The 16,334-nt window shown below is 45.1% G+C and overlaps 1 protein-coding gene across 2 annotated transcripts in view; it reads left to right on the top strand.

Moving 5' to 3' along the window:
- Positions 1-16,334, top strand: part of ZNF831 (zinc finger protein 831) — a 99,200-nt gene that overhangs the window by 55,063 nt on the left and 27,803 nt on the right. The window lies entirely within an intron of this gene.

The raw sequence follows: 16,334 nt of genomic DNA, 5'->3' as shown, positions 1-16,334 counted from the left end.
TTAGGTGCAGGTTCCCCGAGAGACCTAGAAAGTGTGAGTCAGACCTCTTGGTGCCTCTACTGATCCTTCTCTTTAAAAAAGTTCACTTGATTCTTTCCATGGGACCATTGTGTAGCTGAAATAGGTCAGTGGATGGGCTTGAGTGTCCATGTGAAATAGAAATGTGAGTGGTTATTATGTGTAAGAGCTGCAGGGAACATTGCTCACATGTGAGGCGCTAAGAGGTCTACTCTTCATGCTCGGAAATAAATAAAGGATGAACTAATGGAGGCTGCTTCCTGGAACAGGGGCTATTTTAAGTTGCACTCACTGGGCAACCAGCACAAATTGCTTAACTTCTCTGGACCTCAATTTCCCCAGCAGTAATGAGCCCCGTATTAACCTTGCTTGCAGGGTGTTGACTGGGAAATATGAAGACCATCTGTAAAAAGGCTACAGGGTCCCATCTGGCCAGCAGTGACTGCATTACCATTATTTTTTGTGGCTGATTGTTGTCTGTTTGGCTCAAGGGCTGACCCTGAGCTTTATCTGATGGCCGAGGTTTTGCAACCTGGGAATACTTCCTCTTCTACCTTTGTGTAGCTCCAGTGCCCCCTACAGGCAGATGGCACTTTCCTGCTCCCCCTCCACTGCCAACCTTCAACCCCCAAAGCCCTTTCCAGTAAGCAAAGACAAAGATTAGTTTCTCAGTGAGAATTGAAATCAATGTAGGAATTTGCTCAACTGGACGGCCAGTTGTAGAAGGCAACCATTGTGTTTGTGGAATGTGGAGGGTTAAAATCATGTGACAGAGGCTAGGTTGAGGTGGGGTGAAGGAAGGCAGAAATTGAATCAAGGAGCCCAACTTTGCCCTCTCTTCATTTTCTGTGTCCCTCATCTTCAACTCCATTCCTTTTTTTTCTTCTCAAATAGATAAAGCCAATGGAATTGGTCATTGGGGCGTGCTTGGGTGATAACACTGCCTAAACACAACCCAACAGAACCCACCCATTGTCCCAAATGTCACAGCTTTCTGAGCAGCTCTCTTTCAAGCACCTTAAAAGGGCTAGGTCAAGCTGCCCCTGGAAATGCACCTCAGCCTCCATATTTATATTCCTAAGGTCTGAGCTATGCACAGAAGGGGAGAAAAAGAAAAACCATGCTCTAGATAAATGTATAGGGTGAAGACGGACATCCTTGACTTGAATCATGTTGGGAATGACATTGGCAGGTTGGTTTGCTTTCTCCTTGGAATCATCTGTTTGTATGTCTAGGCTATTGATGTAGGTCTTACCTATGCAATGGTTCAGGGTCAGATCAAATGAGCTACTGTGTGTAGTGAGTGCTTCGAAGACTCTAAAGCAGATGAGTGTTGGCTGTTATTGTCTACCGAGCATGATGAGAGCATACATGCAGACAAATTGGCATATGCCAAGCGCTAGATGAATGGGGGACACGTTGTAATAAGGGTCTCTGTTGTCTAGTGAAGAACAGGGTCAGTGTTAGGGGAGGAACCCAAAGGGGGGGTTTTCTTGGGAGAGATGGGTGGGGCTTCTTCTGGAAATTCAATGCAAGGAGAATAGAACAGAAGCTTTCTGAACTGGGGAGTGGTAAGTAAAAGCTCAGGGGTAAGAAGGAGGAATCGGGGGACGGCAGGTTGAATCCAGGTGGACTGGCATGTGCTGGTGTCTGGAGGAAGTGGAAAGCCATGGAAACCACTGTTTCTCTTTGGGTGCCACTGTGCTAATTTCCTAGGGCTGCTGAAAAAAAAATGGCCAGAAACTTGGCTTAAAACAACAAAAATCTATTCTCTTACAGTTCTGGGGGTCAGGAATCTCACATTCCCTCCCAAGACTCTAGGGGAGAATCCGTCCTGCTTCTCTCAGCTCCTGGCTCCAGGCTTCTTTAGCTTGTGGTAGCACCACTCCCATCTCTGCTTTTGTTTCCACATGGACTCTCCCTTGTGTTTCTGTGGACAAAACCTCCCTCTGTCTTTCTAAGGACACTTGTCATTGAGTTTAGGGCCCACCTTAAATCCAGGATTATTGTATCTGGAGATTTTTTCATTTAATTACATTTGCATAGACCCTTTGTCCAAAGTCATAATCACAGGTTCCATGGAATATAGCTTTCATCTTGGACATATCTATTTGAGGGGACACAACTCAACCATAACAGCACTTTTACGACTTTTTCCCTATCTACAAACCAATAGAAGTGACCCCAGTGAAAAGGTTCACAGTGCCCACGAACATTCAGTGTACAATGATGCACAGCATCTGAGCTCTTATTGTGTTCAGTTTTGGGAGGAAAGTTGTATTTTAAACCTAAATTAAGATATAATCATGAAAACAGAATCACTCTGCCCATCACCAGCAGGCAATGGTCCACACTTGGGGCGGGGGGGGGGGGGAGTTGTCTGAGTGGTACAGGTAGCTTCCATCCTAAGATGTGTGTGTTGGGCTACAGGACACAATAATTTTCTTTTTGGTAGAAGGTCCTGTGGCAGGCTGGATGGGGGCAGGCAGAGACTACATGTGTGGCTCTGTGGATTGTGTCAATGGGGGCTGAAGTCCAGCGATCACTCAGTTTGTCTGGCTTTATGCTTTGGACATCTTTGCCCTCCTCCCACAGGGGGCACCTTTCCACACATCCTCCACTGGAAAAGGGTGCCTCATCCTAATGTGCCTGGTGTGCTCATGGGGACCCTGAGAGACTAGTGGGAAAGCCTCTGAATTTCATTTTCTTTTTCACCTCTTCTCCCCTTTAAGAGCTTCTTCCTAGGGGAGTGGTCCTACTCCCTCCCATGTGAACTAACAGTAGAGATCTTGAGACTCCCTCTATGCTGGGAGAAACTCCATTTCTGTCCACTTTTAATCCAAATTTCTGCTTTCAAACCAAAATCCTAAGTGCAAATGGGGGGTTGGGGGTGGTGGAGGGGGCACACCGATGAGTGGTGGGTAAAACTGGACCCAAACAGAAAAAAAAAATCACGAACAATGTCTGAATATGGAGTTAAGAGATGAGAGGCCATCCACAGTTCAAAATCTCCCTGGCAACGTAGCCCCTAGTGTAGATAATAATGTCACAGCAACAGCCGGAGTGGTGACAAATGTCTTCACTTTCATGTTGATTATTTCAGCAGAGAGTTGAGCCAGAGGGTTGAGTTACTGGTGCCCATTTTCAAAGGCTCCCACCACTGTAATTAGAGAGAACACAGAGGATGTCTACTAAGGGCAGGTGTGAGCCTGCGGGACGTGGCCTGAGAGCTGGCCCAGGGAATATTAATCACCTCTGCTCTTCATTGAAGTGTCAGGGGAACAGGGATGGCTGGTTGATAAACCAGCAAGCCTGGTGGACAGGTCACGATGGACACCATCACTTTAGAGGGTGGTAGAATGCATTAAAGTCAATACCGTGTGAAAATCAAAGAGGATTGGGGATTTTATTGCCACCACTGACCAATGCCAATATTTCACAGTGGAGTGACAGGCACTCTGAGAGTGTTGGGTACTTGAAGACCAAGTGCTGTAACTTCAAAGCAGCAGAAAGGTGGACCTTGGTTGTCCACCATTTACAAACAACGTTCTTATCTCCTTTGACCTGTAAAGTCCTTTGACCTGGAAAGATCAGAGCTGGTTCTCAGTGTGGGAGCTGACCTCCGTGTGTGTGTGTGTGTGTGTGTGTGTGTACCCATGCATGTGTGTGTATACCATGCTTGTGAGTGCATGCAAGTGTGTATATTTTTCTGGCATGAAGAAAGGGTTGGACCTGTTTCCTATGGCAGGACAATGATAGGGTGATCGGTTTGGGGTGACCTGAGAGGCTATAACTTGGGGGAACGTAATGAAATCCAGCAAAGAAATTGTGAATGCTTTTTTTTGGGGGGGGGACTTTCTAATCTAAAGGTAGGAAAAGACTTTGGCCCTGGTTCTTACAGGACAACTTGACTCAGTAAAACATTTAAAAGATAAGTTGTCAGGAATACTTGTATCTAGAAGCTGAAATAAGATGTTATTACTGATTCTTTGTCCTCTTTATTTTTGGAGAGTCTTCTTGTCAATAATTTATGAAGATGAGAGAGAGAGAGGATGCTATTGAAAAATATTTTTTAAAAGGATGCTTAATTTTCCCCTCTTTAAAACTATTCTGATAGCTCAGTACTAATCATTCAAATTAACAGATGGCTTGGCAGTGAAGTCATAAGCAAGCAGAAGGGCAGAGGAATTATGAAGGATAAATATCTAATTTATAAGATTTTACAGTGATTGGAGTCTTTGAGACTCTCTTGAGAATTGAGTCTTTTGTAAAAATTTATTTATTTAAATTCAGATGTCCATCCCATGCAAGTTTCCAGCATGGGGGTGGGGGAAACTGGAAGATTCTTTTTATTTTTTTAATTTTAATTTTTTTAAAGATTTTATTTATTCATTATAGAGAGGGGGGGGAGAGAGAGAGAGAGAGAGAAGGGGGAGAGAGAGAGAGAGAGAGAGAGAGAGAGAAGGGGGGAGGAGCAGAAAATATCAACTCCCATATGTACCTTGACCAGGCAAGCCCAGGGTTTTGAACCGGCAACCTCAGGGTTTCCAGGTTGACACTTTATCCACTGCGCCACCACAGGTCAGGCTGGAAGATTCTTTTTAGATATCAAGTAGAGCTGATGTAGCAGATGCTCTGGGATAAATGTGAGTGTGGATGAGCAAAAGTATAGATATTTCCGAGAACATCTTTTCTTGCCCACGTGCACTTCAGGACCAAAGCTGAGGTATGGCAGTAGGTGAATTGAATCCCAGAAACTCAGAAACTCAGGCTGTCTCACTGAAGAAATTGGTAAAAGGAAGGTTCTTAGATATCAAGTCACTGTATGTGCCAAGGACAGCAAGCATCCACTTGAGGGACAACCTTATACTCCAAACATTCTTTTTCTGACACCCTAGATGTTGACTGGGAACACGATTACCTTGGAATAAGAACCTTCCCTAATAAACTGCTGATAAATTTAATCTCTCTCTATCTCTCCCCCAACCCCTCTTCTATTTGCATCCCTGCCCTTCAGGGTAATTTTCACAATACAATGTACATCGATTGCCAAGTGAAACTACAAATCATGCCCAAGACATAGAATTTCATGAAGTTGAGGGCAGTGACCATTGGGTTGATTCATACTTATTGGCAGAATCCGACCCCGTGGCAAATAAACTAGAGAAAACTGATAAGAACAGCCTTTGGTTTCTTCGTTTTTCAAGATAAATTCTCAAAGTTCTTAATTCTTCACTGTTTACCATAAAAGTTTTGTCCCTGTTGTGAATGAATTCATTTTTGGTGGCCTTTCCTTAGTGGCAAAGATATTTCAATTAATAAGAACCCTGTTTACCGAGCTGATAGGTCATCTCCATCTTCGTACCAGGTCCTGGCAGGTGCTCACTGTTTTTTTGTTTGTTTGTTTTTTGTTTTTTAATGAATGAACAACTGAGCAGAAGTAAGCCTTTACTTCAGGCTTCCTTGAGGCTCAGCCCCAGTTGAAAAGACAATTAAACCAGCTCCCAAATCTTCACTGAGAATGAAGAATGGATATGCAACCTGAATGGAGGTTTTGTTTTTGGTTGTGTGATAGAGATGCGTTAGTAACAGAAAGTCCAGTGGGTGTCTGGGTAAGATGGCATTGGCCTCACCAGTGTAAAAGAAACGTCATCTTTCTTTTTTCCATAAAAGAAACTTTTTCATCTAAAAAGAAACTTACCCCCTTGATGGATGCAGTTTTGTGGACTTGTGATCTTCAACCTTAAGGATTATCTATTTAATACTACCTCAGTCTTACAGATGAAAACTCTGTAAAGATAAGACAAAGACTGTAATTTTGAACCTGAAGATGTTAACTTTGAGCCTGGGGTCCTCTCTTACACTATTGTAGTACCAACTCTTTAATGGGGGATTCATTTCCAAAGCCTTTAGTCAAAACCACCTGTCATAAAAATTACCTTTGAAACTTTACAAATGCAATCACAAGAATACAGTTAATATCTACAACTCTGAGCCAAAATTCTCATGCACAATACACTGTTCGCACAATTAGGGGATCAGGGAACATGCAGATACTCTAGTACTCTCAGCCTTTTGTACAGTGCATTTTCACCAATGAAACAAAAGTTGGTTTTGCATATCATTTGCATAACCAAACAACTTTCTTTGACTTGTCATTTGTATTTCTTTTTTCTTTTTCTTTTTTTTTTTTTTTGAGTTTTTGGAAAAGTTTTATTTATTTACTTTATTTATGTATTTATTTTGTGTGTGTGTGTGTGCGTTCTTCTGATGTGAGAAGCAGGGAGGCAGAAAGATAGACTCCCATATGTGCCCAATCAAGATCCACTTGGAATGCCCACCTGGGGGTGATGCTCTGCCCATCTGGGCCATTGCTCCATTGCAACTGGAGCCATTCCAGTGCCTGAGGCGAGGCCCTGGAGCCATCCTCAGCGCCTGGGCCAACCTTGCTCCAGTGGAGCCTTGGCTGTGGGAGAGGAAGAGAGAGATAGAGAAAAAGGAGAAGGGGAAGGGTGGAGAAGCAGATGGCCACTTTTTCTGTGTACCCTGGCCAGGAATCAAACCCAGGACTTCTACAAGCTGGGCCAATGCTCTACCATTGAGCCAACCGGCCAGGGCCAGTCATTTGCTTTTCTGATGTTCTTGTTTAATAATAGAAAAAAAATCAAATGCTTCTTTCTTTTATTGCTTCATAATTATTTTGAAATATCCCCTAACTTTTTGTGAGCAGGGTATGTTTGAGGACCCTGCAGTAAAGAAAGAAAAAAGGCCATAAATGGAACTGCTTTGAAGAGAAACAGTAAATCCTCCTGTTGAGGCGGGGAGTGAGAAGTTCTCAGGTGTCCCCACTTTGTTGCTCAGTGTGTACAGCATTTGACTTTAGCACCAAGCCTCTAAAACCTTTGTGGCATCCTAATGGATTGGTTTGTTGTGGTGGGGATTAAGCTATCGGAGTTGTGTCTTCTGGGCAGGTTTGGGGACAACGTGTTTCCAAAGTCAGGATTCAGGTTAAATGTGTGATGGGATCCTGCTGGGGGTGGTTTCTCATCTCACCTGAACACCTGTCTTTTCTGGTGCCCACTTAGGAATTGGGGGGCAGGTCTTCACTTGGCAATTATTCCGTGCCAATTTGAGCCAGCTGGTGTAGGTCAGTCCAAGACCCCACGTCTTTTCACTTAAGGGGAAGTTCACCCCCAAGTCTGGTTATGAAAATGGTCTCTGTAATGTTTACTTAGCAGGTTAGGGTGCCCATATGTTCACATTCAAGTGTTATTTTTCCATTAGAAAAAGCAACCGGAAAACCTACACATCCATACAATGTGGTGATACATCCATACACGTAAGTGAAAGCCTCCACTGATTCCCTTTTGTGTGGCTCTGCAATTCCTGAGGAACTTTTGATAAGGTCACTGCACGGAAATAAATACTTTTCTTTCCAGCATGGGGTACAAGTGGTGGATGAACACAACATCACTGAGTTTTGCTGGCATTTCAAGTAGGACTCTCTAGACTCTGGGAGCTTAAAACCCATTACCATACAGCCCTATTACCGGTCTCCTCCTAATATCATAGTTATTGACCCTGGGCTGCAAAGAAGAATCTCATAATGAGATTTGTTCTGTTTTTGTGTTTATAGGCACATCTCTTTCTCTCTAGCTAGTGACATATCAGCCTTTATTTATTTTATATTATTGGAATACTTTGTGTTGAAAGGACTCATTCCATTAACTGAGACCTGTTCTATCTGCTCCAGTGCTGGGATACATGAAAACATTCCGTCATACAAAGGGTGCTCATATATTTCCTTAGAAACGCATTTGCAGAACTGAATAGGGAACATTGATGTAGTTGAGGTTAATTATTGGGGCTTTTGCTAGGCACATTGGGATGCGCTGTGTCTGCCGGAACACAGACTAAAATTGGAACACTGAAGAGTAGAGAGAGTGTGGCCCTCTGCCCGGATGACACATCTGAAGTCATATTGATTGAGGGAGATGTTTTATTGAATGATAAGGACAACACCGAGGTTATGGTTTTGCGATTTCCTGCAGCTGCAGGGCTCAGAGCAGTAAACACAGTGACGTTCAAAGCTACATCTCAAAATGAGATTCGAGGAAACTCTTAATAACTAAACTCAATAACTAAAGGAGGTTTATCCCCTCTAATCCCCCAACAAATTTGTGATGAGTGACTCTTATTCTCATTTTGCACACGGGGGAACTGAGACTCAGAGAGGCGTTTAGCGACTTGCCCAGAGCCAGGGAGACAATAGATCTGGTAATCAACAGTGTGTCCTCAATTCAAATAATTCACTTACCACCTTCAGCAGTGTTGCTTCTGTAAGACATCTACACTATTATTTGCTTATGTTATCCTTTAGGGTCATTTACAAAAGAAGTAAATGCATTGCTTTTACTTAATTTTTTTTATTTTTACAAAAAACGTAAATACATTCATTTTAAAGAGAAACTGCTTCTCGCCACTGAAAATGGAAAGCCAGTATTATGCGCCATTAAGAGAACGTTACAGGATAAAAACACTGGGTACAATGTTTTGTGTTAAATAAATCTGGCTAGAATCTGTTGTAGGCAGAAGGCTATAGCCCTAGGTATATTCTCTTTGCTAAAAGAAGATTGGAAAATGTTAGGGAGGTGTTAAAGATACACGAACCCAGCTGAGACTTTCTTCTTTCCTTAATCAGAGGGATTACAAGAGAATCCCTTTCTCACTGTGTCATTCAGTGTGAATCACCCCCACCTGAGGCTGAGAGCCTCCCTGGACCCCTGCTGTGCTACCATATCCCCCTTTCCCTCTGTCAGCAGGATCCCTGCTGGTTGGTTGGTATTGTCTAATCTAGTAATTCCTCAATTTTGGCAAACCCTTGACCTGTATAGATTTAAACTCTACATTCCATAGAGCTGGCTGCAGAGGACATGGGATGACAGTCTACAAAGATCCCCTCCTCAAGAAGACCCTACCTTTTCTGTTTTTCTGGGGGTGAAGGACTGGGGGCCACCGGGAAGCATCAAACTCTGCATTTCTATAAGTCTCAGATGTTGATGGAACTCACTGTGAGTGTACTGTCTGGGGTGGAGGCGATGGTGAGCCCATCTGCTGGGCTTTGCAGACCTTGGTGGGTGGGCGGGCTCATCTTTCTCCTGAGAACAAACAGTAGGGAGCCTTTGAAGGATTTATTTGGGGACAAGGGAGGAGGGCAGGGGAGACCATTCAATATAGATTTAGAAAAGGCCACTCCAGGTGCAGAGTGAACCAGGATTGGGGTGGATAGAGTAGATGCAGTGTGGACGCCAGGATGCTGATCAGAAGGCACCTGAGATAGGCCCAGCACCTTCATGTTCAAGGCCTAGGAGAACAGTGATGCTCCACCTAGAGGAAGAAGGAAGCTAATTCTTTCTATGTGCCGCAGTGGCACATTAAAATGGGTAGACAAAGCTGCTGTTTGCTTTGACCACCCCCCCTCCCCGTTCCCAATACCCTCCTCAGATAAAACCACTCACTCCCCATGCCCTCTGCACATACAAGGACAGTGTGGAGTTTGGAACGCACCTGCTGGATCACTGTCTCTCTGCGTGTGTGTGTGTGTGTGTGTGTGTGTGTTCCAACACGAGTGGTACTACACTGCACGCCTCACTGTACAGCATGCTTTTTTCTTTCTTTTTTTTTATACTCAATAACATTTCACAGTTTTTCAGTTAGTACATTCAGACTTATCTCGACCTTGGAATCGGGACAGAGTCTCTCTGGGTGGGGACACTCTGACCTGTGTATTCTAACAATGGCAGGCAGGCTTGGTCGTCTCCAGTATTGCACTGTTGTATCATGCTCCTTGGACTCTGCTCAGAACTCCATGACCCAAGCAGAGGGTTTCTCTAGGGAAGACCCGAGATAAGGAATTGCTGGATCTTGGAATCTTAGGTTTAACATTTTTTAAAATTTATTTTTTAAGACTTTATTTATTCATTTTAGAGAGAATGGGGGGTGGGGGTGGGGAAGCAGGAGGCATCAACTCCCATATGTGCCTTGACCAGGCAAGCCCAGGGTTTCCAACCTGCAACCTCAGTGTTCCAGGTTGACACTTGACTGTGCCACCACAGGTCAGGCATTAGGTTTAACGTTTTAAAACAGGTATTTATCCAAAATGCTTCCAATTTACATTCCCATAAATAACATATCAAAGTACTTCTTTTCTGGATGTTATTAAACTTAAAAAAACATCCTGAAGATCGGTAAAAAGTGGTACTTTTAATGCCCATGGACCTGAGGGCCTTTGCACCTGACTCTGCATCCCGCTTGGGGGGGTGTCCATTGCTCAGACAGAGCATCCAGTGGAAAAAACACAGAAGGATAATAAGACTATTTTTTTTTCATCAAAGAGAAGTGAGTTTCTCTTGACCAAACTTTAAGCCCACTGGGTACATTTGATGTTCTCTCCAAATATTAATAGATTTGTTCTTCAGCTGAGTTAACAATGTCTCAGGCTGTTCCCAGAGAGCCCTGTCACTGCAAAGGACACAGAGCCACGCAGGACTTCCTCTGTGCCTGGCCAATTCATTAGACCTGCTTAGCAACTTGCAGAAGAGATTAATTGATTTGCAGAATTCTGAGCCCTAAGTGTTACTCAGCTAGCTCCCAGAAATCTCAGGCCGTCGGGGAGCTCAGGAGAGCAAACAGTAATATGTGAGGCTTTAGTCAAAGGCTGAGCAGTGTCTTCATTCCTCATTATAAACAAAAGCCAAAGCAATGAATTTTTCAGCCCCTTCTGGTTTTGTGTGGGATTTGGGGCCACAGCCCAGACTCCTAGGATGAAATGACAAGACTCCCAGGGCTGCGGCAGCCAATATGATAGCAATGTCTCTCTTTGTAAACTTGTTTTATCTCCAAACAGACAGCCTGGTTATCTTACTCTGAAAAGTTGCTACTGGAGGTGAAATATAAACTCTGCACACCTGCACTAGGAAGGACTCTTTGGGCTGTAAGGAAAAGACACTGAATTCTAATTGGCTTAGACAAAAAAAAAATTCATTATCTCATGTAAGAGAGACAACGGCTTCAGGCTTGGCTGGACCCAGAGGTACCAGTGACGTCACTGGGACTCAGTTTCTTAATCTCTGGCTCTTCTGGTATCTGCCTAACTTGCCCACACTCTTACGAAATTTATTTGTTTATTTATTTAGAGAGAGGAGGGGAGAGAGACAGAGAGAGAGAAACATAAGATTTCTTATTTCAGCTATTCATGCTGTGATTGGTTGATTCTTGTATGTGCCCTAGTCGGGGATCGAACCGGCAATGTCAGCATGTCAGATGACATTCTAACCAACTGAGCTACCTGTCCAGGCCTGGCTTGACTCCTTTTCGTAACTGAAGTTCCCAAACAGAATCTCATTGGCCAGGCTGGAGCCATGTATCTCTCCAGGACCCATCACAGGCGATTTGAGTGGCTCGGTCTGGGTCATGCACCTCGTATGGAGGGATGGGCTGGGGTCCTATAAAGCAGTGGTGGTTTACCAAAGGAAGAGGGGGCAATGCAGGTAAACACACAGATGTCCCAACCAGCTCTGACTCATGGTTTAATGACATTCAGCGTGCATCTGTGAACAGCCGAGTCCCCTCATGCCCCTTGAGGAGGGGAAAGCAGAAGGTGGATGAAGCCTCTTCTCAAGGAGCTTAGAGACGGCGTGGTGAACCGAGACACCTTCGTGAAACAGATTAGAGTCACACGGCTCGAGGTCCACATGCAATTACCGGGGGCCGCTCTGTGCCAGGCAGTGTGTGGGAGCAGGAAGAGAGGCAAATAAGAACATGACATGGCCCTTATCCTTAGGGAGAGCCCAGTCTGGCAGAGGGAGCCGGCACAGACTGGTAAACAAGTCATTACAAATGCAATGCAGTAAGCTCCCACATATGATTAAGCTTCCAAATGAGGGATCCTGACAAGGCCGCTGGAGAGGGAGGGTGGGCAGCACAAACAGGAACATGGTGAGGAGGGGCCGCTAGCACTTCCGATCCCAGTCCCCACGGCCCCTCCATCCAGCCCCCCTGCAGAGGGACCCGCAGGCTGGCATTCCTTAGCATCCCTTTCCCTCCTTAGATCACAAAGAATTTTTTTTTTTTTTGGCCATATACACTAAACTGCTGTATATTGAGGCACATAGCACTTAACTACTATTTTCTTATTTATCTAAAATGCTAAGTGTTTCCCTTGGCAATCACTAATAGATTCCTATAGAAACGGAATGACACATTCTGAATTCTGACTTCTGCACAGACAGAGGGTAGGGAGGCAAACTGGCCAGGGCACTAACGGCTGGTCCAGGAGGGGAGGTGGGAAGGCACGGCCATATTTAAAGAGAAATTGTAATGTGGATATTTGAAAGATAAGTGCATGTTTATGTTCAAAGTTAAAAAACAAAAGGGCGGAAGAGGAGATACCTCCAATCCCACACCTGAAGGGTGGGGAGGAGGGCTGTTCTGCTTTTGAAGGACTTTCTGAAAACCCTTCCCACTTTGGAGTGGGCAGAGCCCCTTCTCAGTGCAGCCTGCAAAAGAAGCCTGAGTCTTGTTCTAGAATTTTCTAGGCGAAGTGCTAAAGCTGGAAGCCAAATGGAATCAGAGGATGGGGCAGGATGAGAAGTGTTAACCACCTCCAGATGGGGCACACAATGATGAAAAGTTCAGGGCTCATATCCCCGAGTCTTTCCTGGGCTACCTCTACCTGGTACCTTGCCTTCAGGAGGGACAAGGTCCTTTTGGTTTTAGAAGTAAGTGAGCCGTTAGGATGAATTCTAACTAAGGTGTTAGCAGTAAGGTGAGGCGGAATGGTGTCACAGAGGGTAAGCCTAGAGAAGAACTTGAAGTGATACAGAGAGACCGTTAAGATACACTGAATCATGATGAGAAAGTCATTCTCTTCTCAATTCCCTGTTAAGCCTCTTGCTTGCATCATGGAGAGAGTCTTGTTTCAGTGCTAATATGTCTTTAACGGCTGTCTAAGTAACTCTTTACTAATCTCTCTTTTAAACAGAGAGAGGTTAGGTTTCAACATCTGGCTAGAATTTGAGGACACAGTTCCGTTTTCATTGTATTTATTTTTGCAGGTAACTTCTTATGCCAGACATTTCATCTTCCCAGCTGCCTGTCACAATAGGCTTTGGAAAGTCAAATAATAACCCCCCCAACACACACACACACACACACACACACACACACACACACACACACACGTCAGCTTCCTTTAGGCCAAGAGTGGTGCAGGAGAAGAAAGTTTGGTTTTGGATCATTCTTTTCAGTCTTGACTTTTTCTCTTACTACTCTCTGAGCCATCCCTTCTCTGCTGCAGATCCTCATTTGTAAAATGGGGATATAGTTTCTAAGTCCATAGGTTTCAGAGGCATTTACCTATACTGATGCCTTTAGCTTGGCTCTTGAAAACTCTAGGAAGCTGGTCTAGGAATGTGCTCATGGGGCTGTGGAAAGTCTCAAGTGACATGGAGTGGTGAGTGGGAAGGCGCTGTGCCAACTAGAAAGGACTTTGTAGATATGATGGTTAGCATGGCTGACAGCAGGGGACTGTTGGCCAAATGACTACCCCAGATCTGGAGAAGATATCTGCAAGCCAAAGGAATGAGTAATGAATAGTGATTTCAGAAGGGGAGCTAGCCAGTATTTGGGAAGGTATTTGGGGGCTCTTTAACTTATGCCATGTAGATACATAGGTTGCTTTCCCTGTCAAGGGGAAAGTAGAGAAGACAAAAGATCTGAATAGTCCTCCATACTCCGGCCCCACGGCATCTCAGGCCTCCTTGGCAATGTCAGCTCTGCTTTAGGACGCTGTCTCCCTCTATATCAATTCATTCCCCTTGGCCTTTACCCCACCACTGGATGCTGGCAGGGGCCAGGGAGAATCTGCTCCAACCAGCACTGCTTCCTGCGTGAGCTCTTGGACAGTTTCCTCCAAATGTTTTGCCTCATCTAATTTTCAATATGGCCCCACGAGGTTGGGAGGGGGGGTGTCGTGGCCGTTCTCCATCCTAATTAGGAGCCTTGTCCAAGTTCAGACGTTGAGGAGGAGAAAATGCAAGTTTAATTCCGAGATTTTCCTTTGCTGAAACTCTTTAAAATTGTGGCTTGCTTATTTTCTTAACTTCCGGAAACATGAAAAAAGTAATTTTTGTACCCCTTTCCACATAGACATTAATGATTATTTTCAGCTTTCCGTTTGTGCTATGAGGCACCTGGTGTTCCGGGAATGGACAAAAGCCATTTTTCTAAGTACTAGCATTTGAAATTATTAAGTGTTCATTAAGCACCCCGGGTGCAAAGCACTCTCAGAGATGTTTGTTTCTCAATTTTCTATAATTTCCTTATTTTTTTCCCCTAGCTAAAGGCAGATTGAAAAATGAACTCAGCGCATTTGAGTCTCTGAATCATAGTTAATGTGTGACGCCCCCTCCCTTAACTGTTCTGTTTTGCTCGGCTTCCTCCGGCTTCTTTGCTTATCAATCCGACAAAGTTCTTGTGCTTTTTAACCCCTACTCGGGGGGACTAGAACTTTGGCTATATCCCTGGCTACCTGCCAGGAAGAGGTGAGTGCGGAAACCCCTGACCAGCAATCGCCCAGGACCGCAGTGAGGGCAATGGAAAAATCCAGAAGCCGGCAGAGGCAGGCTTGGGGGGGGGGGGGGAGCGAGTCTGGGCTGCAGTCTGAGCCTTGCTGCAGAACGAGCTCACCAATCACCCTCCCTGTTCCTCCGCCCCCGCCAGGGGCATGAGAGGGTCTTGACAACCTCATCTCTACGAGGACCCTTCTGGAAAGAACACAAAGCCCCACACACCCCCTCCGGTCCGCCCTCCCTGGCTCCGTGATTGTGAAGCCGAAGAGAAAAGCTGGGTTTTGTTTTGTTTTTTTCTTTCCCTTTCTTCTTCTCTTTTTATTTTTTTATTTTTTGACAACAGCCTCACATAACCTTAAAAGTTATCCATGAATTTACGAAAACTTTTTCTGAAACTATTTTAACCTCTGGTGGGGGTTAAAAAACAAGCCTTGTGAATTTATTAGCCAGAAAAACGCAGCACGACTTGATATTTTGCAGTGGAATCGCTTCCACACTTCAAGGGGGCCCCCTAGCGACGGTCTGCGAGCAGCCGCGCCGCAACCTGTGCCTGCCCGCGTCCCGCTCCGCCGGGGCCCCGCGGCCGCCCGGCCCGGGGTGTCGGGACAGGGACTGGCCCTCGCTTCGCTGGGGAGCACCTGGGCACTCGGGGGGACCCGCTCTGAGGACCAGGGGACCCCTGGGCACAGATAGATTTTATGTCCTCAGGAGTTCAGGTGGCTGAGTTAACATGCCAGGCTGCAGACAGAGAAGGGACAGCAGGGTTTTGACCCCAGCCTCAATACTTTTAAAAAATAGGATGAACTCCCCCCACTCTCCACTAACGGAGCGGCTCCATTGTCTCAGCACGCAGGTGACCCTAGCTTTTCAGGTAGTTTTCTTGATCTCACAGAAATGCCTCCCAGATATGCAGGGATAAAAACGATTATTCGAAGAGAGAGGGCTAAAACCCCAGCAGAGAACGGGAAGGAAAGAGGAGGAAAAGAGATGGGGGTAAAGGAAAGAAGGGACCACACGGGGTGGAGTGGCCTTCTGGCTCCCTGTCCCGGGCACGTGAGACAGAGTCCGGGGCTCAGCTGCTCACGTGGCCCCCAGCCTTGGCACACGAACCGGGCTTGTATGTCCTTCTGTGCGAGTATGGGAGCTGTTTTCCATTATCCCCAACGTGGAAACACACCAGCTCTCTATCAGACCTGGCCATGTTTTAAAAAAGAACACATAGAAATATTAACAGGAAAATGTAAAATGGAGATGTCAGAGGGAGAGGGAGAGAGCCTAAGAGCCTGCCCAGGAGTACAGTGGGCAAGTCTGAGTACCCCCACCCAGAGTCCTAAGAGAGGTCTCAGTTCTTCTATTCCTCACCCCCCCACACACTCTGTGACATGAGGATGGTAATAACAGCACTCATTTTGTAGGGCTCTCTGAGCTATCATTTATATCATTTTATGTAAAATTTTAAAATAAGGCTTAGAATCCTATTGAATAGTGAGCATCAGAGCTCATTGGTATGCATCTCTGCAGAAAAGCCAGAGACCTAGAATTCTCCATTAAGTAAAACCTCTCAATTTTTACATGATAGCAATGAATGCACATTCAAAGACAAACAGACACAGACACACACACACACATATACTTGTCTGGACCCCAAATATAGTCCGATGAGACCCTCTTACTGCCTGGTTGTTT

Source organism: Saccopteryx bilineata, chromosome 6, assembly GCF_036850765.1.
Source record: "Saccopteryx bilineata isolate mSacBil1 chromosome 6, mSacBil1_pri_phased_curated, whole genome shotgun sequence".
Lineage (NCBI taxonomy): Eukaryota > Metazoa > Chordata > Mammalia > Chiroptera > Emballonuridae > Saccopteryx > Saccopteryx bilineata.
Note: the sequence above shows the minus strand (reverse complement) of the source record. Positions and strands in the feature narration are given on the sequence as shown.